Source organism: Dermacentor albipictus, chromosome 8, assembly GCF_038994185.2.
Source record: "Dermacentor albipictus isolate Rhodes 1998 colony chromosome 8, USDA_Dalb.pri_finalv2, whole genome shotgun sequence".
NCBI classification, from domain to species: Eukaryota; Metazoa; Arthropoda; class Arachnida; order Ixodida; family Ixodidae; genus Dermacentor; species Dermacentor albipictus.
Genome location: NC_091828.1, coordinates 87,332,006 through 87,359,599, shown reverse-complemented (window position 1 = coordinate 87,359,599; position 27,594 = coordinate 87,332,006). Strand labels below are relative to the sequence as shown.

The following is a 27,594-nucleotide window of genomic DNA, read 5'->3' as shown; positions in this document are numbered from 1 at the left end:
TTGACTCTAGGTGCAGTTTTTGACGCCTTAGAGATTCTCAAGCACTGATCTATCACTTTTGCTTGACTTAATAATTGCTTTAGTGTCCCTTTAACAAGTCCTGTAACTGAAATAACTCGCCTTTTGCATGTGTCTCATCCCGTGTGCTGCAGGGCACTGCCCTCAGCCTTGTTCTTCAACTCCTTAATAATGAATTGCCACATCATATTGCTATCAAAATATGTCCTAACATAGTTGGCTGCATGCCGTACCTTGAGGCTCCATTGGTCAGATTACTTTTAACATTGAGTTCACATACTCTCCATGTATCTGACACTGGGCAAATGAGCTCTAGCTTCTGTTGTACTGTCGCATGATGATGCACTAGTGAAGTCGGATTGTGCACGTGTCTTGAGTACTCCCGTTCTTTCAAGGAAAGTGGGTTCGTCATATCATCTTATGTGCAAGTTTGAAGATGATTGTGTTTGTTCTGCAGTTTACCCCATTGCTGCCATTACTTATGAAAGTGTGATGATATTGAGATAAATAACGACAGCTGACGCCTGTGGGATTTCATATTATGATTACAGAATACATTTTCTGTCATCACTGCTAATGAATTATTCTTGGCTTTCCTGTTGGGCACAAGCTTGCCAAAATAAAGCTTTATTTTCATTTGTTGCTTTTTTTTTCTGCCATCTGGAGCGCTCCAGCCAGTGCGTGACAGTACCTTAAAAAATTCCTTGCTACAAGGCATGCCTGAATATGTTGGTCTCCTGCAGGCTATTGACTTGTCTTGGTGTAAACAAATCAAAGTGCGAAAAATAGATAACTTGCATATGTCCTGCACTTATTTCATGTAGCTATCAAAAAACTAACTTGCTGGCCTCGCGCCCACTTGTCTAATCTGTGAGTGCTTGTAAGCTGTAAACATTAATGCAATAATATTAGCTGGACTGCATGTACAAAGAACTAAGACGTGCACATATGCCGATACTCACTTCCTTACAAATCTAAATAAAGAAAACTAACCCCACCTTAGATTTAGGTAAGACTATCCTACTGAATGTCTTACCTAAATGGTAATATTACTCCAGTTTAGCTCCATACTTACAGTTTGCAGAAGGAACAATTGCCAGATCTAAGAACATTAATATTCTCACCTTTTAGCCATGTGTATTCATTGTCACCTTTTATTTTATGTTTTCAAGTAAATATATTAACAATAAAAGTAGTGAGGATCATAAGCGCAGGCACTGTAACTTCAGCCAAGCGCATCAGTAACTCTAGATGAATCCACACTGACATGGAAAAAAATGCTCAGATTCGTGTTTTAGAAAGGGCAACAGATCTTTGAGATAGTGATTGGTAAGTTTGGCAAAAATAGAAGTTTGATGGATGGCCGCTTAGTTGGCTTACATATTTCATGTGAAATGTTTTGAGTATAATTCATGGTATGTTTACTAAGAGGTGGTTCATGATCATTAGTCTCATTTGCTTGTTCAAGCTGGAATGTGATGTCCATTGTCAGTACTCAGTTATAAGAACTTCACTAAATGATTAGAGCAAATGTTGCGTGTCAATATCGAAGGACGCAGATTGTTGTGAAAGAGAAACAAGAAAGAATAGTAGGCTGCCAATGAAAACAATTTAATCTTTAAACGTGTCAACAGCAGTTGCAAAACAACTTGGCACATTTGCGCGGCAAAAACATAACAGACAGTACAACAAAGAACAAAAGGTGAAATGTGAAGTCACAGAGGAGAGGTGGCAAAGAAAATAAAGAGCTGTACAATGCCAAAAGGATATGGTACAGAACGAAGATAGCATTTTGTTCAGCTCATCTTACGTCTCTTCCATGGTTACCTTTTTCATGCAGTGCACCGTCTACCTCTATTATGCATTTCTGTGGCATCAAGGCATGTCTTGATGTTGCATCATGGCGTGTATTGGTGCTGGTCGCATATCTAATCAACACAGGACTAACGCTACAAAAAAAATTAAAATGGCGTGCTTCATGATGAAATCATGGTTTTGGCATTTAAAACGCAGAATTAAATATTCAAAAAATTCACACTCTATTCACACTAGGTTGAGAACGACACAAACAGAGCTAGAAATGTTCCTGTGACCAAAGTAACAAAATTTACGAAGAGCGCCAGTGTAACACTGCCAATCACAATTTACTGAGGTGTGAGCAACCGAGGGCCACCATGTGGCATCAATGTTTGAAGCACAACTTATGCGCAAGGCTGGCAACTTGCAAGCTGAACGGATGCTATTCATACAATGCTTTGGGCTGTACCTTACTGCTACCAATCAAGAAGCCCTGCCTGATAAACAAAAGCTAGCCCTACAGCTCACTATAACCACAGCACTGGTGGTTTTTACACACAAAATGAAGGAGTGAAGGACAGCTGAAGTGCAAGCAGGATCGCCAATGCAGAGCACGAGACAGTGCTCGACCTGAACCAGTGCTCATCGCTACGGACCTTTCTGCATTCATGGCCCATGTTCAGTAAACATCTTTTTACTTGCAAACCTAGATATTGTAAGCACTATTAACATACTTCGTCATTTTAATTTGTACATAGCCATCATCATCTTCCCTGTTCTACTTCTTCACGCATGAGCTGGGGCATTTCCTTTTTGGAATAAAAAGCGCTTGACAGCTTGGTTAGTCTCAGTCTTACAATATTAGTGCTAGATTTCAATACAAATAGCAATATCATCCTTGAAAAGTCGCTTGAAGCAATGGCACTATGAAGGCAACAGAACTAGAGGTGGACTCTTGGTAATGTGCGGATGCTGCATGAAGTATTTAAACCACCTCAAGAAGGGACAGACAATTGATATAGGGTTCAGGAGCAGCTGGCTATGCAATTTCATAAAAATAACAAACTGCAAAAGGAAAGGGGCACGTTAGCATTAGTAACCACTGCAATCAGACTTTGTGAGCTACAATTACTGCTTAAAAATCATCCTAGTGCAGGCTGAAAATGGGCATTTTCGATGACAGATGATGTGTGTTCAACGTATTCACTGTCCTTAAGCATGCTGAGACATATTTAGTGGGTCAACTGTGAGGTCTCCATAAAGTTTGAGTTCTTAATGGCATTTGGCCCCAGGTACATCATCCCGCACACTTTGGCTGAGCACATGTCCACGTTTTGTTTTCCTTTTTCCAGCTGTTCTTGGTCGGCCGGCAGGAATGCGTCCCGAACCTCTCGGTAGGCCAGGTTGGCGCCTTGCCAAGCTTGTTGGTTGTACCTTAATTTTTTTACCATGCCTGATAGCCCTTCCCATGGCCTTTTGCTTCAACATGTATGCAAACACAGCGCTGCTGGTGTTCAATTTTAACAGGTCTTCTGTTATGGACTTGATAACAGCAGCATACTGAGGAATGCATTCACCAAGTCCATGGGCGCGCTGGTATGCTTCATTGAATGCAGCACACTCTTTTTTGTGGTCCTGCGAAAAGTCACGTAAATGAACATGTTTAAATCTTGAAAGTCCTTTAAGCCAACAAATGTTTTTTGCTTTGAAGTGATGTTTGCTAAAGCCAACGCACTTACATATGTGTTAAAAGAAAAAGCCAAAGAAGAGAACAGGGACGCAGACGGATGAAGCCATCAAAAATACACTCCTTTGATAAGTTGTTCAAGTCATGTTCTAGTTTGTGGACATCTTAACAGAGTACATTTTCTAGAAGTCTACAAGCTATAGATAGAGATTGTATATTAGCCATTAAAAAAAAGGCTATATTAAGCACCCAAAAAATGCACCTAAAGGTATATTTTAGGTGCTGTAGAGGCCACAATATGCACAAGCTGTTTGCACACAGTAATTTTTTTTGGCATGTGCGAATAGTAGATTTTGAGCTAGCAAATATTGATTTTGGATGAACATTTTCTCAATCGAATATTGAATAGCTGTTGTGTAGAGAATTCACTGCAAACTTCAATGAATGAATGAATGAATGAATGAATGAGTGAACTTTTTTAATTTATCAGGGTGAAACAGGGGCTTATGGAATGTAACTACTGAATATTGTACTAATTGTTCTGTGGAAGAATGAGATCAAACTTTGGTACTGTAGGACTTGTTAAATAAATGTCAAAAACTATAAAGAGGTTAATTGAGAGTAAAGCATGGTGCAACTGCCTTTGTGAATGCAGTAAGTTAATGAGAAGAAACAAAAGTAAAACAGTGCACGCATTAACAATTAGACTACAGCTATGACTAGAAGTATAAAGGGGATGGTGCCATAAGCCATAACAGTGCTTTCACCTTAATTAGACATCTCAATTACACTTAATAGACATCTTGCTGCTCATACTGACACTGTAGCCAGCACGTGCATACACGTAAGCGAATGCTTACGTGTATGCATGGTATATATGCTTCACTGCATGACACACTAGTATTGCGACGAAGCGGAATCAAAAAGACCGATTATTACTATTACACTTTGAAAAACTATTTTTGTTGTGAATATAGAATTGCACAATATTCAAAACTACTAGTAAAGTTATGTCTCATATCTACCTTAAAGTACAAAAGCCTTCACTTAGGGGAGGAACAGTATTGTGCAACCCTTCATAGTCTATACACTTGGTTGGATTTGTGACAGGCTACCACATGGACTAATAGAATGTTGCAGCAAACCTGTCATTTCATACAGTTCCTGATGCAATGAGCAGGTAATGGAGATATAAGGGCTACACTTCTTACAATGCATCAAGTGCCACTTGCTTGCACAGAAATTGAGATGCTAAAATTTCAATTGGCATCTATAGGCATGTAGATTAGAAAATTGATAACTCACAGGCACCATCAAATTTCTGATAAATTTCTTCATAACCCATAAATTCTAATCTTCTGCCTTTGATTTGAAGAAATGGAGATATAATTCAGTGTCTGCTCCTGAATGACAGCTTAGTGATATTCTTCAAAAGTTGTAGGTATTTTACTGCATGCCAAAATTATGGTAACGTTTCTTGTTAAAAAAGAAAGCCACATGAGCTTATCACTGTTCCCCCTCCTAATCATTTAAAGTGAATGCCTTCCTTTGGACGCGTTACCCATTATTGATGTTTGGGCACCAACTGGTAATGGAAGCCGAGTGGCACTGGCTAGGTTAAGTAAGCTAAAAGGTGGAAGAGTTGTATGTAGCCCTAATTGGATATCTTAAAAAGTTATTCACATTTCTAGATATACTTAGCACACTATAAGAGCTGTATAATGCTAGACCTAAGCATTTAGGCAGAAGCTTTTTGGTGGCAATGAAGTTTGAAAAGGAGGTAAGGGTCATGCATTGGTTGACAAAAGGAACAACTGTAGTGTATAGGAAAAAAAATTTACTCTTCCCGCTGCTGTAGAAAGCAGAGAGAACAGCTAGTGAAATCAAAGTACCTAACTTTCAAATCAATACTAAGAAGAATTAGTGGATATAGACAAGTCGTGTAATGCATAGTACTATAAATGCTGGTGTAATTGTGTGATGGACGCATCTTTTCTATGTTGATAGTGTTGAATCAAACCTGTTCAGAATTGAGCTCGTCACATTTTATAAAGGAAAATGCTATCAAAACCTCGTACCAGATGTATTTGGCCCAAGTCAGCCATCTCTCCTTGCACCTCTGGCGCTGTGGAGATTGTCTGCGTCTCCTGCCCTACGTCTTTGTGCGAAGTCGATGGTCCTGCTTCGCACACAGATGAGGGTGCCAAGGTGAGGGCATGTGCAGTCAAAGGCATGAAAAAGCCTGCTGCTGGACAACGCTTTCCGAGGGCAAGCTGGCCAAGCTCTGTGCGGTCTCCAACTGTCAGCTCCGGGCTGTTCGGGAAAGCACCACCAAAGGCTTGTTGCACAGCAGCCTGGTGCTTACAGAAAGCACCCTGGTTCCCTGCCCTGCAGCTGCATAGCCCAATGTCTGCCCATACCTCATATGTCCCAGTTCCAGAAGAATTCGGAACATGGTAGCAATTTTGTTCTACTTTTAGAATTGATTTTGGGGGGGATTCCGGCATTTCTTGCAGAAGGTGCTCATAGCCAATTCGGTGGGTAGGTTCCCGATTGTGTGCGTGGCGCAGCAGCCGTGTTTCGAAATATTTCTCCCAATTACTAATCACAAATTCAATTAAAGCTACTGCATTGTAGGCTTTTGTTCTGTTTAGGATGATGTCCTTTAGAATACGGACAGAAGCCTCCGAATAGTTGTGTTTTGGCCTCTTGTTAGCACACCAGTACGATACAAGAGCACCCACTCACATTGGCGCAAAAGAAACGTGTTCATCTCTGAACATAGGGCATATGAGGCAAGGACTGAAGCTCTGCAATGGCTGTCTCCAGTTTGTGCTCCTCCTTTGCATAGAGAATCTGAAACACCAGTTCAAGCATGCATTTTTTTATTAGCATTTTGTTTTCAGCATATCTCGTTATCTGCTATTTCCATTTCTCTGTTAAAGCAGAGTTTTGCAGCCATTGAAAAGTATAACTTTTCCAGAAAAGATTTTCACATGGAAAGTGTACAGTGTCATGATATATTCCTTTTTTTTTTCATTTCATTGTACGTGTCAGTGATAGCAGTAACTTTGCTTTCCGTATGACTTCTCTTCAGCTACATATTTTTTTTTACTTTACAATAACTTGTATGCTGTGTTCCTTTTCTTCTGTTACTGTTAAAAAAGATTGCCAAATTTCATGCTAATTCGACACTACATGCACAGGCCTTTGGGAAAAGGCAGTAAAAGGTGCTGTGTTTTATTGGTTATAACTTATCAAAAAATATATTTAAGTGGTGATAATGTCACTTGAAAAATAAATTATTACAAGATAGTGGAAATTCAATATCCAATTCTTAGTGTAGGTTCTGTGCCTATCAGCATGGGTCATGTGGGCTCACTGCTTAGTCCCTCCAAGCGTGCTCTTTTTCTGCCTTTTAATGGGAATCACATTTCTAATAAATAGTAGTTTTTCTAGTGATGTGTGTTTGTGAGTGCATGTGTGTGACATTCTTTTCTGTACTATGCGTTCTGGTTCATGCTAGCCAAAGAAAAGTCATGGCCAAAATTTCCTGGTTGCTCTTATTAATCTCAATTGAAAGCTGTTCAGTTGAAAGAGCTTAGAGATAGCACTGCATGTGCGGAAGCATGAAAATAATTTTTGCAACTTTTCTGCTCTAATTATGAATAAATTACTTGGTGTGGAGAGACAGGATTGCTGCATTGTTTTGGTATTTAATTTGTATAAAGTATGCAGCAAACAAGAAAAAATTAAAATATATAAAAGGGTATGAACACACTAATAAGGCTGTTGAGTTTAGAGTGACACAAGAGGCCTTCGCTGGAATTGGGATATTTGTTTTTGAAATAATTTACGTTCTTACCTCAGACAGAGCTCCCATGAATGAGGAAATTATGTGAATGTGAGAGACGTGACAGAGCAGTACAAGTATGACAAATTTGGATTAGCATGCTGGGTGGCATGAGGGTCCTCCCGTAGTCTGTTTTTGGTTGACTGTACATTATGGTGAAACAATGCCAACAGGACATGTCTTGTCCTGTCCCGTTTTTCACATGTCCCGTCATCTGCACAGCTTCGCCATAATGCTGTGCTGATTCTGTTTTGATATTATGCTATGGCTCTACATTGTAATTGGAGTGAGAGAGTGAACAAGGTAGTGCACATTGCCTCTGAGATGATGCACGCAATTAAGTCAGCTCACTTATTCCTGCAGTAAGAAAGGGATGTAACCTATTCTTCCTTTTTTTTTCTCACAGGCAAGTTGGATTGTGAGGTACATGAACGGCGTGTTACTTTTGACAAGTTTAGTTGCAAACAACTGCAATAAAGAAGCGCTAATAGATTGACCCCCAGCCACAAAATATTGCATGGCATGAAACCACATGGCAAAATAGGCTTCTGCACCTTATAGCGGTGCACACTTGTTATCGACACTAATATTTCTGCATGTGCATCCTTCCACAACTGCAAACGTGAATATTTGGTGCTTTTGCTATGTGTGCTCGCAGTATGTCAGTTTGAGTGGGAGATGTCACTTATCTGTTTGTATTCTTGCAAGTTGGGTGGCTTAAGGAGTAAAACGAAGTTTGCGCTGTTCACGGGGTTTACACTCCATCACTAATGTGACAGTGCATATCATGTGTCTTCGGTAACGAGTGCGCAGCGGTTCTTCTTTCTTAATTTCACTTCTTTGTTGCCAAGCTCCATTTGTTCTTATTTTTGTCTGTGTATGTGTGTTTTCACATCTTTGAACATGCTAGAGGATTCGCAGTGGAAAAGAAAGGCTTACCAAATCTTGTTGCAGTTTGCAAACACACTGTGCATACACATTGTTTAATACTACTGCCTAGTCGCGTGACCCATCATAAGACTTGGTGTTCCATTGGCCCATGGTGCATTTCTGTGCATCATTCCTTTGTCTAATGCTACACGGCATTAACGATGTTAACCTGTGACCTGGAAGTTATCGGTCAAATCGCGAACGCTGAAGAGGCATATACAAAGCTCATAGATATAATTTCTGGTATATACAAGTACCACTTTCCCGAAAAAAGAATTACCTTAGGCAAAAAAATACGTAAACCGTGGATAACGCCTGAACTGCTTGCAAAAATACATCGCAAAAACGAATTGTATCATAAATTTATTCAAAATAAGGACCCAGATACACTGAAACATTGAATTGTTTCAGTGTATCTGGGTCCTTATCGAAAAAATCTGAATAAAGAAATAAAACTAAGTAGAGTGCGACACATTCAGTCTGAATTTGAGTGCTCTGCACCAAAACCTGACTTCTTATGGAAAAGGTTAAATACTGTCCTTAATCGTAATAAATCGCATTCTCGTATAGAAAAACTGAACATAAATGGCAATAAGATATCTGGCATCCCTCTCGCCACTATGTTTAATGATCACTTTGTTAGCAACAATCAAAACAGTTCATCTAGGACATTGCTTAAGTTGAAGCCTGTTGCTAGCTCCTTCTCATTATTTCTTGAGCCTGTCTCTGAACATGAAGTTTTCTCTGCTTTCACATCACTGCGAAATAGTTCCTCGTGTGATTTTGAAGGCATGCAAATTAGACCGATAAAGTAAGTGTTAGATATTGTCACACCGTACCTTACATATATTATTAATTTATGTTTGTCCAGTGCAACTTTTCCGAAAAGAATGCAAATCGCTAAAGTGAGTGTTTTATTTAAAAAGGGAGACAGAAATGATATCCAAAATTATAGGCCTATATCCATATTGTCCATCTTTTCTAAGGGCCTGGAAAAAATCTTACATCGCCAATTTAATAATTTTTTCGAGAAGAACAATATAATATCACCTGCCCAATTCGGCTTCAGAAAGCTTAAGTCCACCGAATATGCACTGTTGGAACAAAAGGAATTCATCTTATCCCAGTTCGAAGAAAGAAGACTTGTGCTTGGCGTCTATGTGGATTTTAGCAAAGCATTTGATAATATTCACCATTTAACATTGATTGAAAAACTTTATAGCTATGGCATTCGAGGTCACTCTTTAGCACTAATTAAATCTTACCTAGCAAGCAGACAGCAATTTGTTCAGATAGATATGCATTGTTCAAGTATGAAGCCTATTTCAAAAGGAGTTCCGCAGGGAAGTGTCTTGGGGCCCCTTCTTTTTAACGCCTATATCAATGATGTAACTAATATTTACCTAAATGCGAAATATGTCCTGTATGCAGATGACGCCAGTATATTTGTTTCAGGAACAAACTGTACAGATATAGAGTATGAAACGAACCTCATGCTCTCTAAGCTGAGGTAATGAACCAATTAGAAATAAATACAAATAAAACCAAAGCTGTGCTCTTTAGGCCCAAAAATAAGCCAGTGAATTCAAATATTAACATTATGTACGGGGAAAAAACGATAGAAATAGTTACTAGTATGAGAACTCTCGGCGTAACGTTTTTGAGTAATATGCTCTGGGACGAACACATTGACGCAGTCACAATCCAGTTATCTAGGGTCATCGGCGTGACGTGGAATGTAAATCACTATTGCCTTTTAAAGTTAAACTTCTCATTTATAACTCACTTTTTTATTCGTACCTCTATTATTGCTTATTGGTATGGGGTACAACTACCTTTGTTAATTTGCATAAACTACTTGTCTTGCAAAAGAAGTTTGTTCGGCTACTCTTTAATGTCCCCTACAACTCCCATACTATAAACTTATTTCAGGAAGCCAACATAATTTCTGTGTTAAAGTTATACCAGTACAAGTTAACAACTGCATTTAGGCGGGAAGTAAAACTGAACTGCTCCTTTCTACGAGAACTTTCTAACCTTGAACTTAATGACAAATTTTATGTTGCCCGTCATAAAGAGATATGGCGGGTGGTCACACCCAGAACAAATTATCTAAGGGAGAAGCTGTCACACACAATGCCAATGCTTCTAAATAAATATAATAATCTAGGCGTTGATATCACCCAAATAACGGCCGAACAACTGAGAGACTTGTATATGCATGATTTTTAAATTACTGGTTGAGTGTACATCCTCTCGGCTAGTATGTATATAAAGTGTGTATATATGCTTCTGTATATGTGTGTGTGTGTAGGTATGCATACGAGTGTGTATGCATATACGGGTATATGAATGCATGTGTATGTATATATATGTGTGTATATAATGTTCAGCGGCGTTTTCTTGCCTCATTTGTATCACCACGAGAACCACACAAGCTATCCTAAGTATTGTTGGTTTTGTCACCAGTGGCTCTGTATAGATATGGGTGTGCATGTGTAAATGCGAGTATGTGGGTTCATGAGAGTATTTATGAGTATGTGTATATATATGTATGTATACAATGTATGTGTATATATGTATGTATGATGCATATGTGCTTGCATGTATGCTGTTGCCGAATATTCTGTAGAGGGGGCTGCGGGCCTCGTCAAGCTGCCTACTGGAGCAGCTTTTACGTGCAGCCTCCTCCATCAAGTAGATGGAAATAAAGCTATTCTATCTGTTCTATCTATCTATAGCACTTCACAATGTGCAAAGTACTACACACATTTCAAGGTGCATGTCACTTGAAGCAGGAATCCATGTTACATAGGCATCGTAGGGCAGCTGTTGGATAAAAGTTCTGTCCCCAAAATTTTGGTAATGTGAACAGTTCTCAGAAGTTCCGATAATTGTCTCATTGTTTGCTGTAGCTGCATAATGTTCAGTGTGCCATATATAATAAACCATGTTCAATGAGCAAACTAAGGCCTCCTGACATCCAAGCATTCCGAGCCAATGTACACCTACCAGTCTAAGATAAAATTAGAGCACAAAAAATATTTAAGCTGACCAAAACAATTTGACTTCATAGATACATAACTTCAGTAGTTCATAGTTTCATGCCAGAGGTTTTGATGACACTGCATCAAGTCTTCTTAAATATCTTAAATTTCTTGCTACTGAAAGGGCCCCTGAAACAGTTTGGAGAAATATTGTAGACGCATAGGGTTCAGCTACAGTAGATTATTCACATCACAATTCGTAGGAAGCGCCGCATGTTAAGATAGCTAGGGACGAGTACAAGTTACCCTCCTCCATAGTGATGCATTTTCTCCTCAACTTGTTCACCGAGTGATCGGGGCTAAGCTCCGCCTTCACTGGCTCTGCGTCATGATGACAGGTCATGTCATCTACTTCCATTTGTCTAGGAGCGAGCGCTCAAAGCCTCTCCAACCTCTCCGCCAGCTGCTTGGCAGTCGATCCCACGGTGTGAGCGAGAGCTATCGAAGCAGCGTGCGCTGCGAGCATTCTGTCGCAGCGCTGAACGTGTCTGGTATTTTGGTAACCGCAAGCGAGCTGAGCGTTTCAAAGGATGGGTGGAGGCTTAAACTCAAGCTAATGAAAAAGCTTTGGCATAGATGTGAGTGGCCTGATTGGTCTGCATGGTCCAGCCACCTGGTGGTACAGAGCTTAACCACCCGAAGAGCTAATATTGCTTTAACCAAGTGTAAAACGTTTTAAAGATTTACAAAAACTATGTGTCCACGATTATGCTCCTGAGAAAAATTTACACCAGCATCAAAGTATAATAGACTTCGCTACAGCTACTGTCCTTGGTTGAGCTTTTGCAACCAGGTGGCTTCACCGTGCAGACTATTCACATTTGCACTTCTGCTCATCCTGTGAAACGGCACAGTCAAATGGCCTGGTCTAGTCTGCTTGCGCTTGCATTTACCCAAATAATGTACATGCGAAACACTATTGTGGTAATAATTCTCAGGTGTAAAGTGACGGCCACAAACGCGCAAAATGGCATCGATCAGATAGCAACAGTCTATGCGCTGTAGCCACTCCGCTTGTCTGCTTCCTTGCATAGGGACGCAAGGTTGCAGCTTGACGTATTGCCAGTTGCTAGGTTTGCAGCCCACAACGTGACAAGGGTGAACCATGGTGCTTGTGAAAGTAAAGATCGAGATCAACACTGACTGTGGGGCTCTTGTTTACACGGAACACGTAACAAAAGCAAACGCTTGCTTTGTGCCACAAGTGCTTAAGTGTAGTGAGAAATTGTCCTGGTGCATTCTCGTTGTGTTACTTTCTTTTTATAGAAAAAAATTAATAATTTTCCAATTATTACGACCATTTGTTCACCATAAAGTTAGAAAAATTATAGATGATGCGCTCAAGGTAGCCTATGGGATAACTCACCATACTGCCATCATTAGGAAAACTTGCGTCAAATAGTTAGGGGTGGCTGAAAATTCAGCTGAGTGACATGGTGCGATTGGTAGCAATGTACGTTTTTAAAACCTTATAATAAATTACAGGCTTTATGCGGAGCACTTAGATATGTCAATTAACGATCAGAAAGATCTACCCAAACAACTCAGTACGTTTGTACAAAATCGTCAAAATCATTTCAGGGTTTTTTACTAATTAGTATCTAAGTATACGCAACAAAACTATTAATTATCTGAAACATTGCTCTACCTTCTGGAAAGCTGCCATGAGCTGACGTCTTTCTGCTTTCCCTATGCTGTTCTGTGCTGATTTGAGCCAGATTCCGGCTCAGTTTTGATTCCGGCTCAGTTTTGCTAAACGGTGGTAAACATTTGTACCACACACCACTGCTACCCGCACGCTGGATGTGATAGCCATTTGCTATCGCCACCGCAGGAAAAAAGCTGGGCGCAACGCGATGAGCAGCTATCGTTTTGGAAAGATTAAGGTAGGCTCCCACCATGTCTGCGCAGAAGCAGTTTAGTCTTTTAAAAAGCGCGGAACGCGAAAAATAAAACAATAAATGGCATTACAGGTGATTGAAGCGCGAGAACTTTACTGTTTCGGTTTCGGCGCAAAAAACGCCAAATGCCACTTGCCCTCTCCACGCACATGTTGCCGTTACGACGCTCGGATGTTTAACATGATGTGGCCGCTACGTTAGTTACGTGTATGCCATAAGCAAGGCTTTTACAGTAGCTTAGTACAGCACGAACATCTATAGATCTAATCTGAAATTGTTGGTAGAGCACACGGTTTACAAACTTTAATAGGGTTTTCACTTCCCGTTACTTTCGATTCCTGTCACCAGGGGCCTCTCTGTGAAGTGTTTCAAACATGGTGTCCCCCAGTAGCATCAGCACTCTGCGCGACTCGCATGACAATTCACCGTGGTTTTTGTTCCAGGAAAGGTAAATGAAGTTTTTTTGCGATGACTGCTTATATTGCAGTAGCATTTAGGAGTGCTGTGATGTTTCTGTTGGCGTGCATCACATTTGACTAAGCGTCTCTCGTACGAGCGCCCTTGTTTCAGAGTTGAATCATAGGCTAATGCTAGGAACTTGATCGCTCTCATTTGCTTTTCTTGTTGTCAGTACGTAACATGGTGTTGAGAGCAATGTACGAAGAGGAACATGACGAAAAAGGTTACGTGTTATCCCCGAGCGCAGGGAAGAAAGAGTGTCTTTTCGCCTGCTGCGGCTCTTGACTTTGATGTAAGGCAAAATCGAGAAGAGAAGACAGGCAAGCTGTAAGCATCAGTTAAAAAAAAAGAAGAAAATGAAGAATTCCACTAGGAAGTGAGAAATAACGGCGTAGGCGTGTTCAGATGAGGACACACTTGGGGGGGTGCCGACTATTCCTTCTCAGCGAAATGTTTTTGTATGAGGTGGGCATGTGCTCTAGTCCCTCTAGAAAAGAATCGATCAACCTTTGTGTTAAGAAATTCAGCGCGAATTTGGAGAAAGTCTAATCGTGGAGAAGAGCATTCTTGCGACTTTCAGATTTTGCAAACTTGAAGACCAATCACATCAAAAATAAAACTTTGTACACTGCCAAACATATTTTTTGTAATAATAAACTATTGGAACTACTGGCCCAAAAAAACTTAAATTTATGCCACCCACAATCTTTTTTTTTTTATTTAAGTTACTGTACTTTTCTTGTTCAGCAAGCGCCTCTCATTGACCCTGAGATCAGCGGCCATGTGGGGCTATTTTAGACAGGGCAGCGAAGCGAAAAATTTCCAGACAAATCTTCGAAGAAGTTTTTTGCAAATTAACGTAAAAAATTTGCAGCTACACTGCGTATTTATTTTGTAAGAAAATGGCGAAGTCACCAAAATTTTACAGTACACACTCACAGGAGTCATAAATCTAGTGCTGCAAGAACATTCAGCATTATTTTAGGCAGAAAGATTGGTCCTATTTTTTAGAGCCCTATGATGTGTGTAGTTGTAATAATATCAAAGTTACATTCACATTGCATTCCGAACTCGCTGTTTTTCTGTTACTAAAGAATAGTGACCCAGATTCTGCAGTTGCCTCTTCCGACTCACGAAATGACAGACTTGGGTTTTCGGGGCTCTGGTAACCACATTTTACTTACGGTACGTTAAGGTAGCAAGCATGGGAGAGCGCGCACAGCGAGCTGTTTAATACCCCTGTGACATGGGCACCCACAAACTCCTTTTAACATTGCCGTCTTTATCTCGAGGGAGATGCACTTGGTGGCTCACAGTCACCCTTCCGCTAAGGGAACTTAATGGAGCTTTTGGTCAAAGGAGATTGGCGACACCCCTCGACGGCTAAATGGAGCACTCTTGTGCCCATACTGGTTGTTGTAAAATTGAGATTGTTTGCATTAAACTTTATTGTTGTGTGTGTTTAGAACGTTTGTATTGAATTAAATAAAAGCTCAAGCACAGTTCAGCAGCAGTTGTACTTGCTGCTGCACAATACCCTTGACCTAGGCTGCTTGGCACAGTGTTTTTTTCGTCTTTCAGGGTGTTTACATGAACCCGACAGAATCAGGTTAAGCCGGCTTGTCGGGCTGGAATATACCATATTTATTCGAATCTAGGCCGATAGTTTTTTTCAAATAATCATATTCCAAACCTAGGGTCAACTTAGATTCGAGGATTTAAAAAAAACGTGCCAGTTTTTCATTGAAACTGCTAAATATGGTGCATAGCTAGCACCATCTAGAAAAGTCAGTATCGCAGCCGCTACTAGCCGTGCCAGTAGCCAACCGTACACAAGCGAGGTCGCCATTTTGACCTGTGTCGTGTCGGCCGTGGTGTTATCACGATGGCACCAAGCAGGAGATGCCACTACAGTGCCGCTTTAAAGCGAAAAAGTTGTGATAGCCGCAGAGGCATCGTCGAACCTTAAAGCCGGGCAGCACTTTGGCGTCGACAAGAAAAACGTCTGTCATTGAAAGGGACAACAGCAGCTTTTTGCGTGCGCCGCAACAAGGATGGTATTTAGCGGACCAAAGAAAGGCCATCGCCACGAAGTTAAGACAGTTTTGGCTGACTTTGTTCGGACGCAGAGAGCAGCCGCCCTTCCAGTGACAACAGAAGTGCTCCAAGCGAAAGCTAGGGAACTTCAAGGGAGCGAGGCCTAACGCGAAATGATTTCAAAGGCAGCCGGGGCTGGCTTCAGAAATTCATGAAGTGCTTCGGCTTCAGCCTCCGACGTCGCACTTCAATCACCCAGAAGCTGCCAAGCAATTTCGAAGAAAAGCTGATAGCTTTTCAGCGCTACGTGCTGCGAAAGAGAGAAGCAGCAGGCTATAACCTTGGGCAAATCGACAACGCCGACCAGACGGCTGTGTATTTTGTTATGCCAGTGGCGTACACCGTGAATGAAAAGGGTGCCAAGGAGGTGAAGGTGCACTCTGCAGGCTACGGGAAGCAGCACGCAACTGTGATGCTGTGCTGCAGAGCTGATGGACATAAACTCCCTCCTTATATGATATTTAAAAGGAAGACACTGCCTGCTCGAGAAACTTTCCCAAGAAATGTCATGCTCGCTGTCATACCGGGCGGCATGACGGGCCAGTTGCAGCCACTTGATGTCTGCATCAACAAACCTTTCAAGGATCGTCTGCGGAAATATTACACGGACTGGTTGACTGATGAAGACCACATGCTAACGGCAACAGGCAGCATCAAACGTGCATCACAATCGCAGCTTGCGGGCTGGGTAGCTGCAGCGTGGGACGACATCCCAGGTACTTTGATCGTGTGCTGCATTTTAGAAAGTGCAGCCTATCTAATGTGCTTGACGGTACCGAAGATAGTGCACTGTTTGGAGGTGACAGTGACAAGGAACATAGCGACGAGTCTAGCAGCGATGATGACGTTGAATGAGCTCTGCACGTTCAGATTCAATAAATGCTGTTTGCATTTTGTGAACGCTGTCCTGACTTTTCTTGTTCGGCCTACATTCGAAGTAATATATAGTATTTCTTTTTGTTGGCTTTGGACTTTAGGGACTGAGCCTAGATTTGAGTAAATACGGTACCTGTCAAGTTCATGTAAACATTAGCTGGTTGGACTGAACAAGTGTAGAGTTGGGCTGCCCAACTTGTTTGCAGCGTGTATGCACACATAGAAGGGTCGGGCCCGCCAATGCCAAGACTTGTGCAGGAACACTGTGATGTCGCGATTTAGGTGCCAGCACCGGGAATAGCATCAAGATGAGGCCAAAACAAGCACTGTGCAGCCCAACCTCATCGTAGCAATAAGACCCACGGAATAGAGCTGCTGCAGACAGAAACGAACCAGAAGCTCAGTTAGGACGCGTTGGTGTCTCAGCTCGACACCGTGTGCCATCGTTGTCTGGACTTGTCAGAAGCGAGTTCATGTAAGCGCGGTCACGTGGGGCTCAGTCAGCCCAATTTTTTACTGCCCACTTGCGTTGGGTAAATGTAAGTGCAGCCTTTGTCGTGCTAGTCATGCAGGGGTAGACCAAATAAGAAAGCTCACAAGGTGACCATTGCATGAAATGTTGCGTTTTAGTATAGTTTGCAGCAGTTTAGGTTGCAGAACGCAGAGCCTACTCACTAGACCGCAAAGGAAAATGTCGATAAGCACAGGGTGGCTAGTGTGGCTGTCAGCACTGCTGTTTAGCGAGCGCATTTTGTTTTTTAACGAGGTGTATCTTTCATGCATCAAATATATTGAATATTTTTGTGGAAGGAGTGTTCACTGTAATAGCTACAAGCATAATTAGCAGTAAGTTACATTGTTGTACTGAATGCACCTCTCACGGTTTCTTTTATAGGCCGTACACAATCACGACTTCCTTGAGGTCGAACTCTTTTATCGTAAAGAAGTTTGTGGGTGCCTGTATGACACAAGCATAAGGCTAGTCTGGGTAAAGTACTACTGCCACTGCTCTCTAATTAAGCTTGATATCTGAAATTCATCCCATTTACATGACCAGTGTATATGCCTAGTAGGAAGTGACGCAACTGCAGTGGAGGAGTCAGCTGGGTGTGTTTAGATAAGGACAGATTGTAGAAGCAGCTCCAAATATTTATTTTAGGCACGAAAGCCATCCCACAGAATAGGACAGAGACTACTTTGTCACAGAAGAAATCTCAACTGTAAAAAAGTGCTAAAATCGCATTATCAGGCCGCAAAATTTTGCAACTGGAAGAGCGCATAGTATAGAGAGTAGTTTTCTACACATTAAACATTTCACTATAGATCTATTGAACTAAGGGGAATTCAGTATGTGAAATAACATTACGTTGTGCGACCTGACCAATGAAATTCCTTATATGTTGTGCAGTGTGCATGCACAGATTGAAAAAAGAATGTTCGGTTTGCATTAGTACTTACTTCTCTGAATGGTTACTTACTGGGCACAAATAACGCAAATAATTACATTCCGAAGTCGTAAACCTAAAGCTACGGTTCTTCCACTTTCATATAACTTCATCAGACACAGACCTCTCAACCCAAGCTTTGAATGATAAACCCGCCGTGGTTGCTCAGTGGCTATGGTGTTGGGCTGCTGAGCATGAGGTCGCAGGATTTAATCCCGGCCACGGTGGCCGCATTACGATGGGGGTGAAATGCGAAAACGGCCATTTAGGTGCACGTTAAAGAACCCCAGGTGGTCAAAATTTCTGGAGTCCTCCACTACGGCGTGCCTCATAAGCAGAAAGTGGTTTTGGCAAGTAAAAACCCATAATTTATTTTTTGAATGATAAATTAGTCGATCTCTATAGCCTCGTCATAGCTTCAAAACGGCCCTTTATCACAATAATGATTCTGGCTGCCTGTGCATGATTTCCACCAACTCCAGCTACTGTGAAATTTGTTTTCTTGGAAACAAAATTGGAATAAGTATGCTGTTGACCTTGATAACTACCCCCATCGTTGAACAGTGAAGTGAGTACCTTAGTATATATGTTGCAGGAAACTGATCACAAGAGATGAACCTCAAGTAATTTTACAGAAATCGGAAATTATTTGTATTTTTTGAAGACAAAAATAGTTGATATCCTGACTTATGATTTTTTTTTACATTTACCATCCAGTTCCTAGCGATAAAGAAAATGGTAAATACACTCTTTTGTAAGTTATGTAGCACATTACAAATAGAGCAAAAGATTTTCCATATGTAAGCAGTTCTAGGCATACCCAACCAGGAAACCCATCCATCCGTCATGTAAGATGAATCGCTATAAAGAAATTAATGTGTAAAACAAAATAAATTCGAAAAGAAAAATGTTGGCAATATTGAATTTTGAACCTAACACCCCACACTCCAGTCAGTCAAGAACTTTATTGAGGTCCTGAGGGGTCTAAGCCGTTGGAGATCGCACGCGGCGAGCTCCTTGGGCCGAAACTGTAGGCGACGCCCAAGTCGGGACGGGAACGTGGTGATGCTCCGCCAGTTCTTGGGCCCTCTGGACGGCCTTGAATTGCAGTTTGAGGTCCGGGCTCCCCACACTAATACTGAGTTTCTTATGCACTGGGCTATATACCCACGCTTGCTGAATATAGCCGAACCATATGAATGTTGTACCGGCAGTACAAAACAAATGTCAAGAACAGTTTCTGTGGAGGCTTTTGAAAGATTTGATGATGGTGGAATAAAAGCCATCTATAGAACCACACGTAGAGCCATCTTGGAGCGTTGTGCATATCATGAAAACTCAGACTTTGGGAAAACGTAATGCCAAACATGCCACATCCACAATGCATTTCAGTGGTCACGTGATGCGCCTTGCATTGAGGGTTCCTTCACCGATCGAAATGCCACTGATCTCCAAGGGCTCGTGTGCTTCGCATCTCGCAGCACAGATACACAAGGAGTCAATGAATTGATATAAGGAGTGATGAGGGGTAGCATTGGTCTTGCCACGGTTGCTACTGGTTCAATGTGGGTGGATGAAGTGCTAAAAAGGGCTTATAATGATCAGAGCAATACTAGTAAGGTTGATAGTAGTTGATAGCAGTTGGATTGTGTCCCATAAGGACAGATAAATGTTAATAAGGAGCCAATCAATTGCGATAAGATTTATAATGACTTATAAGGGTTGATAAGCATTTATACTGACTGGCCGGATCAAGTTTGATAAGATTGATGGTGGTACTGGGTTGCATGGAGATGAGCAAGTGGCACAATGATTATGCATACTTGGACTACACCTGTGGAGTTCCTGCATGAATTCTTTGAAGTTTAACCCATCATTTCAAAATGCCAAATAAGCCACCAATTTTTTCTTGTATGTGAAAGTGGAAAGTTAGCATTTTTGTTCATGCCGTGCTATGATTAAACTCAACTTACCTTAATTCTGTGAGAGAGGTTGTATAGATGACTTTTCAATGTGTACAAAACTGTATTCTCTATACCACGCGCTTTTTAAGTTAGAACATTCTGAAACATGGATGTGACATTTTTGCACTTCATCTTATTCAAGATTTTTTCTGTGTGAAACAAAGACATATGTGGGGAAAGTAGTCTCGGTTACAATGTGTGGATAGGTTTTTCTGTCTAATACAAATATGTTAACAAAAAAAAATATTCTGGACCTCTTTTGTAACTGTCATTAACTGATCACACACACGACTCCTCTACAACAGCAGTGTCGTTGCGATTTCCCACTGGCTGGTGCACCGGTCATATAAACGAAGCATTTTAGAGAGTAGTGCCAGTAGTAGTTTCCCAGACCAGCCTTCACCAGCTTGCTTTGCACTCTCTTGTGTGCTTGCTACCTTAACATATGGTAGGTGAAATATTGATACAGGAGCCCTGAAAACTAGGGGTGTGCAAGTATTCAAAAATATTGAATATTTTAATCATACTCGACTCGACAATAGGTACTCGATAATTTTTGAATATTCTATTGGATAGGAATATTTGAAATAAATTGAATATATTTCTTTCGGTGCAGGAGTAAACACGCTTCATAATGTTTGGTTTTAACCAAGGTAAGCAAGTGCGTGATTTTGTGCTGAATTTCGCGATTTTGTGCAGCTGGCAAAATTTCATTTGTAAAACATGCTTAGCCACTGGACTTCTAAGCTGTGCAGCGAAGCTAACCTCTCTCTGGCAAAGGACACGGATTTGTAAACAGCGAGGGTGCACTCTTTTGCAGGTTGCAATCCTGAGCTTATTGCTTGTCAGCAAATTCGATGAGTTTCAGCTGGTACAGGGTCAAATGCCCCTGAGTTTCCAGGACATTCATGCAGTATAACAGGGCACAGGTTGGTGAGAACAGACAACCAGCGGAAATTATTCAATTTTCAAGAGATAACAATCTTTTCGTATACCTTACTAGCTTATTTTTGTACCAATGACAATGTAATTGCAGTGTTCCAACATGTTAAACCAACTTGCTAATAAATGCATGTGGATATCATTTGATGTTTGATTGTAAGTAATCATATTCAAACATTTTTATATTTGCACACCCCCTACTGAAAACCCAAGCTCATGTCATTTCATGGCTTAAAAGAGGCAAAAAAGGTGTGATATTAGTCGCTTTTCCTTACTAACAGAAAAACAGCGAGCTTGGAATACAATATGAATGTAATTTCGATTTTGTTATTCTACATACGAGGAAAATTCCAAATGAAAGTTCTCCTATTTTGGGGGGACATAGAGAAACTGTTAATACGGTGTTCACCACACTGTTGTGAGTGGCGCTTCCTCCACTCTCAAATAAGCCCGTGTGCGCTTTGCTCGGATGCTCAGTCTTGGTTTGGCAGCCATTGAAAATGAAGCTCCCGTTGAACACTACTGCCAAGTGTGAAGTTTGCGCAGTTATTAAATTTTTTAATGCAAAAAGCGTTAAGCAGGTTGAAATTCATAGGTAATTGATGGAAGTGTATGACCACTTGTGCATGGATGTCAAGAACGTTTGCAAGTGGTGTAGAGAGTTTACAGCCGGCTGTACTGAAATTCACAAAAAAGAAAGGAGCGGTAGGGCGTCAGTTTCCGAAGAGACAGTTGCGAAGATTGAGGTCATGCGTGAAGATCGGAGGGTCACTCTGGGTACTCTCTGCATTTTGGTTTCCGGGGCTTCCCGAAGCACCATCCACAGGATTTTAATGGAAACGTTGCAATATCGGAAGGTGTGTCCAAGATGGGTACCATGGCATTCCACTTTACACCTGAGACAAAACAGTCCCACAAGTTGCGGCATCCCTCTTTGCCCCAGCCACAAAAATTCTAACACAGTCTGCCGATAAAGTCATGGCAACTGTGTTTTGGGACTGGAAAAGGGTAATGTTGGTCAACTTTCTGCCTGCTGAGACAGCAATAAACACTGACAGATATTGTGAAACACCAAAAAAACTCTCAAGGGCAATTCAGAACCGGAGAAGAGAATTAATAAGAATATAGCTGGTAACATACAGGAATTCTATAGCATTAACGAGAGGGTGGCAGGTCTTGTTGTGAAACTTAATAAGAGGTACAAAATGAAGATTGTACAGGTCTATGCCCCTACATCCAGTCATGATGACCAGGAAGTCGAAAGCTTCTATGAAGACATGGAATCGGCGATGGGTAGAGTGAAAACTAAATACACTCTACTAATGGGCGACTTTAATGCCAAGGTAGGCAAGAAGCAGGCTGGAGACAAGGCAGTAAGGGAATATGGCATAGGCACTAGGAATATTAGGGGAGAGTTATTAGTAGAGTTTGCGGAACAGAATAATACGAGGATAATGAATACCTTCTGCAAGAGGGATAGCCGAAAGTGGACGTGGAGGAGTCCGAATGGCGAGACTAGAAATGAAATAGACTTCATACTCTGCGCTAACCCTGGCATCATACAAGATGTGGACGTGCTCGGCAAGGTGCGCTGCAGTGACCACAGGATGGTAAGAACTCGAATTAGCCTAGACCTAAGAAGAGAACGGAAGAAACTGGTACATAAGAAGCCGATCAATGAGTTAGCGGTAAGAGGGAAAATAGAGGAATTCCAGATCAAGCTACAGAACAGGTATTCGGCTTTAACTCGGGAAGAGGACCTTAGTGTTGAAGCAATGAACGACAATCTTGTGGGCATCATTAAGGAGTGTGCAATGGAAGTTGGTGGTAACTCCGTTAGGCAGGATACTAGTAAACTATCGCAGGAGACGAAAGATCTGATCAAGAAACGCCAATGTATGAAAGCCTCTAACCCTACATCTAGAATAGAACTGGCAGAACTTTCGAAGTTAATCAACAAGTGTAAGACGGCTGACATAAGGAAGTATAATATGGATAGAATTGAACATGCTCTCAGAAACAGAGGAAGCCTAAAAACAGTGAAGAAGAAACTAGGAATTGGCAAGAATCAGACGTATGCGTTCAGAGACAAAGCCGGCAATATCATTACTAACATGGATGAGATAGTTCAAGTGGCTGAGGAGTTCTATAGAGATTTATACAGTACCAGTGGCACCCACGACAATAATGGAAGAGAAAATAGTCTAGAGGAATTCGAAATCCCACAGTTAACGCCGGAAGAAGTAAAGAAAGCCTTGGGAGATATGCAAAGGGGGAAGGCAGCTGGGGAGGATCAGGTAACAACAGATTTGTTGAAGGATGGTGGGCAGATTGTTCTAGAGAAACTGGCCACCCTGTATACGCAAGGCCTCATGACGTCGAGCGTACCGGAATCTTGGAAAAGCGCTAACATAATCCTAATCCATAAGAAAGGGGACGCCAAAGACTTGAAAAATTATAGACCGATCAGCTTACTGTCCGTTGCCTATAAACTATTTACTAAGGTAATCGCAAATAGAATCAGGCACACCTTAGACTTCTGTCAAGCAAAGGACCAGGCAAGATTCCGTAAAGGCTACTCAACAATAGATCATATTCACACTATCAATCGGGTGATAGAGAAATGTGCGGAATATAACCAACTCTTATATATAGCTTTCATTGATTACGAGAAAGCGTTTGATTCTGTCGAAACCTCAGCAGTCATAGAGGCATTACGGAACCAGGGTGTAGATGAGCCGTATGTAAAAATACTGGAAGATATCTATGGCGGCTCCACAGCCACCGTAGTCCTCCACAAAGAAAGCAACAAAATCCCAATAAAGAAAGGCGTCAGACGGAGATACGATCTCTCCAATGCTATTCACAGCATGTTTACAGGAGGTATTCAGAGACCTGGATTGGGAAGAATTGGGGATAAAAGTTAATGGAGAATACCTTAGTAACTTGCGATTTGCTGATGATATTGCCTTGCTTAGTAACTCAGGGGACCAATTGCAATGCATGCTCAATGACCTGGAGAGGCAAAGCAGAAGAGTGGGTCTAAAAATTAATCTGCAGAAAACTAAAGTAATGTTTAACAGTCTCGGAAGAGAACAGCAGTTTACGATAGGTAGTGAGGCACTGGAAGTGGTAAGGGAATACATCTACTTAGGGCAGGTAGTGACTGCGGATCCGGATCATGAGACTGAAATAATCAGAAGAACAAGAATGGGCTGGGGTGCGTTTGGCAGGCATTCTCAGATCATGAACAGCAGGTTGCCATTATGCCTCAAGAGAAAAGTCTTACCTGTGTCTTACCAGTACTCACCTACGGGGCAGAAACCTGGAGGCTTACGAAAAGGGTTCTACTCAAATTGAGGACGACGCAACAAGCTATGGAAAGAAGAATGAAATGTGTAACGTTAAGGGATAAGAAAAGAGCAGATTGGGTGAGGGAACAAACGCCAGTTAATGACATCCTAGTTGAAATCAAGAAAAAGAAATGGGCATGGGCAGGACATGTAATGAGGAGGGAAGATAACCGATGGTCATTAAGGGTTACGGACTGGATTCCAAGGCAAGGGAAGCGTAGCAGGGGGCGGCAGAAAGTTAGGTGGGCGGATGAGATTAAGAAGTTTGCAGGGACGGCATGGCCACGATTAGTACATGACCGGGGTTGTTGGAGGAACATGGGAGAGGCCTTTGCCCTGCAGTGGGCGTAACCAGGCTGATGATGATGATAATAATAACCAAAGAGGTGACAACTATGCAGAATCCTTTTCGTATCTCCGAAAATATTCGGCCAATCTGAAAAATTACTTCTGGCAAGCCTTTGGGAAGGGCAATGCGCTCGCTGCAATGCATATTTCAGTTTTCATAGAAAGTGTTTCCGGGCCCCTCAAGCTTTTTGTGGATACTCATGTACCATAAAACTAGTAATTACAAGGGCCACTTTTCTCGGAGTGTATCACTTAGCATGGGGAGGTTGTGAGCAGTGACAATTGTCAAGACTATGAAAGCCGTTCTAATGACCGTGACGAGGACAAAAGTACCCTTAGACTGTGTAGATAATTCTTCGAGGGGAAAAATGGGAAAATGAAGCCATTTCGTTTCAGTGCCTAAAGCAAAGCAATTTTCAGGTGCAAGGTGGGCGAGTTGGTTTCTTGGCTGACCTGTGAAACGTGTCACATTTTTATCTTGCAGGCTAGACCACCTGTCCAGTCAGCTTGTTCGGCGAGTGGCTGGGTATGTAGCTGGCTGAAAATGCTGCCTGTGCACATAGTTGAGAGCACAAGCAAGGCAACAGTACATGCATTATAAATTATTAAGATATAAGGTTACAGACTTGCAAATCACTGATCACCTTGGTTCAATTAGTAATTACAGTTGGTACTACTGTGAACCTGAACGAATTTTGCAGCCAAGTCTGACAAATTTAAAAAATGTAAAAGGTGAAATCTTCAACATGCACTTACATTAGTCTATTTTTTCTCCTCTCTGAGCAACGTGCTAGTGTGAGCCTTTCAACTATAATACTATTAGTGGTTGCTTATCACTGGTGTTGAGCAATTTTGTTTTTGGTGTGGAAGACTAAGCCTTTTTCTTGTGGTTGCATTGTGTATTGCAGTTTTTACCATGTCACCCAAGAAGTAGAGTAATTACTGTTTAAGAATAGACATACTGATATGCATATATACATCGTTGAATGTAATTTCTGGTTGTGCAATAAAAATGCATCTTTTTCATAAAAGAATGGCTGTCCTCATTACTGTTTGATACAAGTGCTGGGTGGGGTGTTTCAGAGATCAAGTATCATTTACAGCAAGCACATATTTAACAACAGCACTGTAAAATGTAGCCCATACTGGACCTACTCTATACACATATACAACACATTGACATTTTTTATTTAATAATTTAAAGATTTCTTCATGATAGAAATTGCAGTTTCGGTGCCTTAACTTTCTTTGCACTATGTGTTGCACTTGATTAACTTGAAATGATCGGAACTGCTCACTTTTTAATTATTGGCATGAGATTGCTTCAAGACTTATTTCCGAGAATGATTATGTATTTATTTAAAATATCTTACAGGCCCAAAGGGCATTGAGTAAGGGGGGTTTAGTTATTACAATGAAAGTACAAGCAAACTAGTAACATCAAAATGTAATGCAACAAAGCAAATTGCAAAATACAAAACAAGGTTCCAATGCAAGTGAACAAAAATATGCAACACAACAAAATATTTATTTATTTATTTATTTTATTTATTTACAATACTGCCAGTCTCTACTGAGACCATAGCAGGTTTGCGAAAAAGCACTAAAAGAGCATTTGACTGCAAGTGAAGAAGAAAGTGCAACACATCACAAAATGAACAAATTATGGACTAATCGGACTAATCCATAATACAGCACTACTGCAAAAAATTCACCTCAAGCTTGTGACGGAAGTTATGTAGTATTGTGTTATTGGTCATGTAACCCCCCCTTACACAATGCTTCCTTGAAGAGTCTAAGGTACATTAAATAAATTACTTAACAAGAAAACATGCACTTTTTGTGACGGCAAGGGATTTATATATTTCAATCCACAGGCTTCTTTTACTAGTCAGCACTTAAGCTGTTTGGCATTATGGAGGCACCTAGGTCTTATTTCACTTGTTACCAAGCCAGAAACCTCTTACTCTTAGCGGTTTTATATCCGGTGGAAACAAAAGCTTCTCAAGGAGTGCAAACTGCACTGGAGTGCACAGATATGTCTGTGTTGTAACTTGGAAATGGATGCCAGACCATCTGGCTCTCTCAGGACATCAGGTAGTATACATATACTGCAACACTGCAGTAACATTTACACATACCATGTGTTTCAGTCAAGTAAATGTAAAAAAAAAGAGTTGTATATATTTGTGCATTTCTTCCAGTAATCCATTATTTGCTGTGGTGGACATCAGGTGCATATATTGAAATTGCTTATGAACATGCAAACAGCTTGCTCATTAGATTTTTACCTATTACTTTTAGAGGCCATGTAGTAATGAAAGTCAAAGCTAGCCAGTCTGGAAAGTATTTGTTAGTAAGTACGTCAATTGGCAGCAGCTTCAAGAAATGTGCACTAGAATTAAACGTTGCACACAAAGCTTTCACACACTGACCAAACATAGTTAGGCGCGTAGAATAGAGAGCAGGATGTCACTGCATCTGGAATATCTTTAAACTGGTGCCGCTTATGAAGCTTCTGTCAAATATTCTTCCTGCACGAGCTAGGTGCAGTTTGGCAATCACATGATTCCAAAGTAAAGACAAATTTGCATTAAATTTTGTTGACATGTTCATTTAGAATTTGAAGATGTACACCTGTAATTTACTGAGACTAATATTACTTGAATCCCCTTATCTGAGAAAATATGCATTTATTATCCACATAAAATTGTTTTAACACATGGTATTGTTAAGTAGTCTCTATTTGTTCCCGACAGTACATTTAGTACTATGCACCTTTCGTTATACTAATTTGGATGGATATCGCAGGAGTTTTGTTGAGTGCGATTCTCAAACTACCAGAAAGGTGCACATAGCAAGCACCCAGATGTTACC

General features: G+C 41.0%; 1 protein-coding gene and 1 long non-coding RNA gene across 2 annotated transcripts in view; one reads left to right on the top strand and one right to left on the bottom strand.

Annotated features, from left to right (window-relative positions):
* Positions 1–27,594, top strand: part of LOC139048832 (uncharacterized) — a 396,301-nt gene that overhangs the window by 197,487 nt on the left and 171,220 nt on the right. The gene's annotated exons all lie outside the window — the stretch shown is intronic.
* Positions 970–24,394, bottom strand: LOC135912188 (uncharacterized). Its single transcript, XR_011507982.1, has 3 exons — positions 24,327–24,394; positions 5,581–6,358; positions 970–3,450 (listed from the first exon to the last, which is right to left on the bottom strand). It is a non-coding gene; the product is annotated as an uncharacterized lncRNA (long non-coding RNA).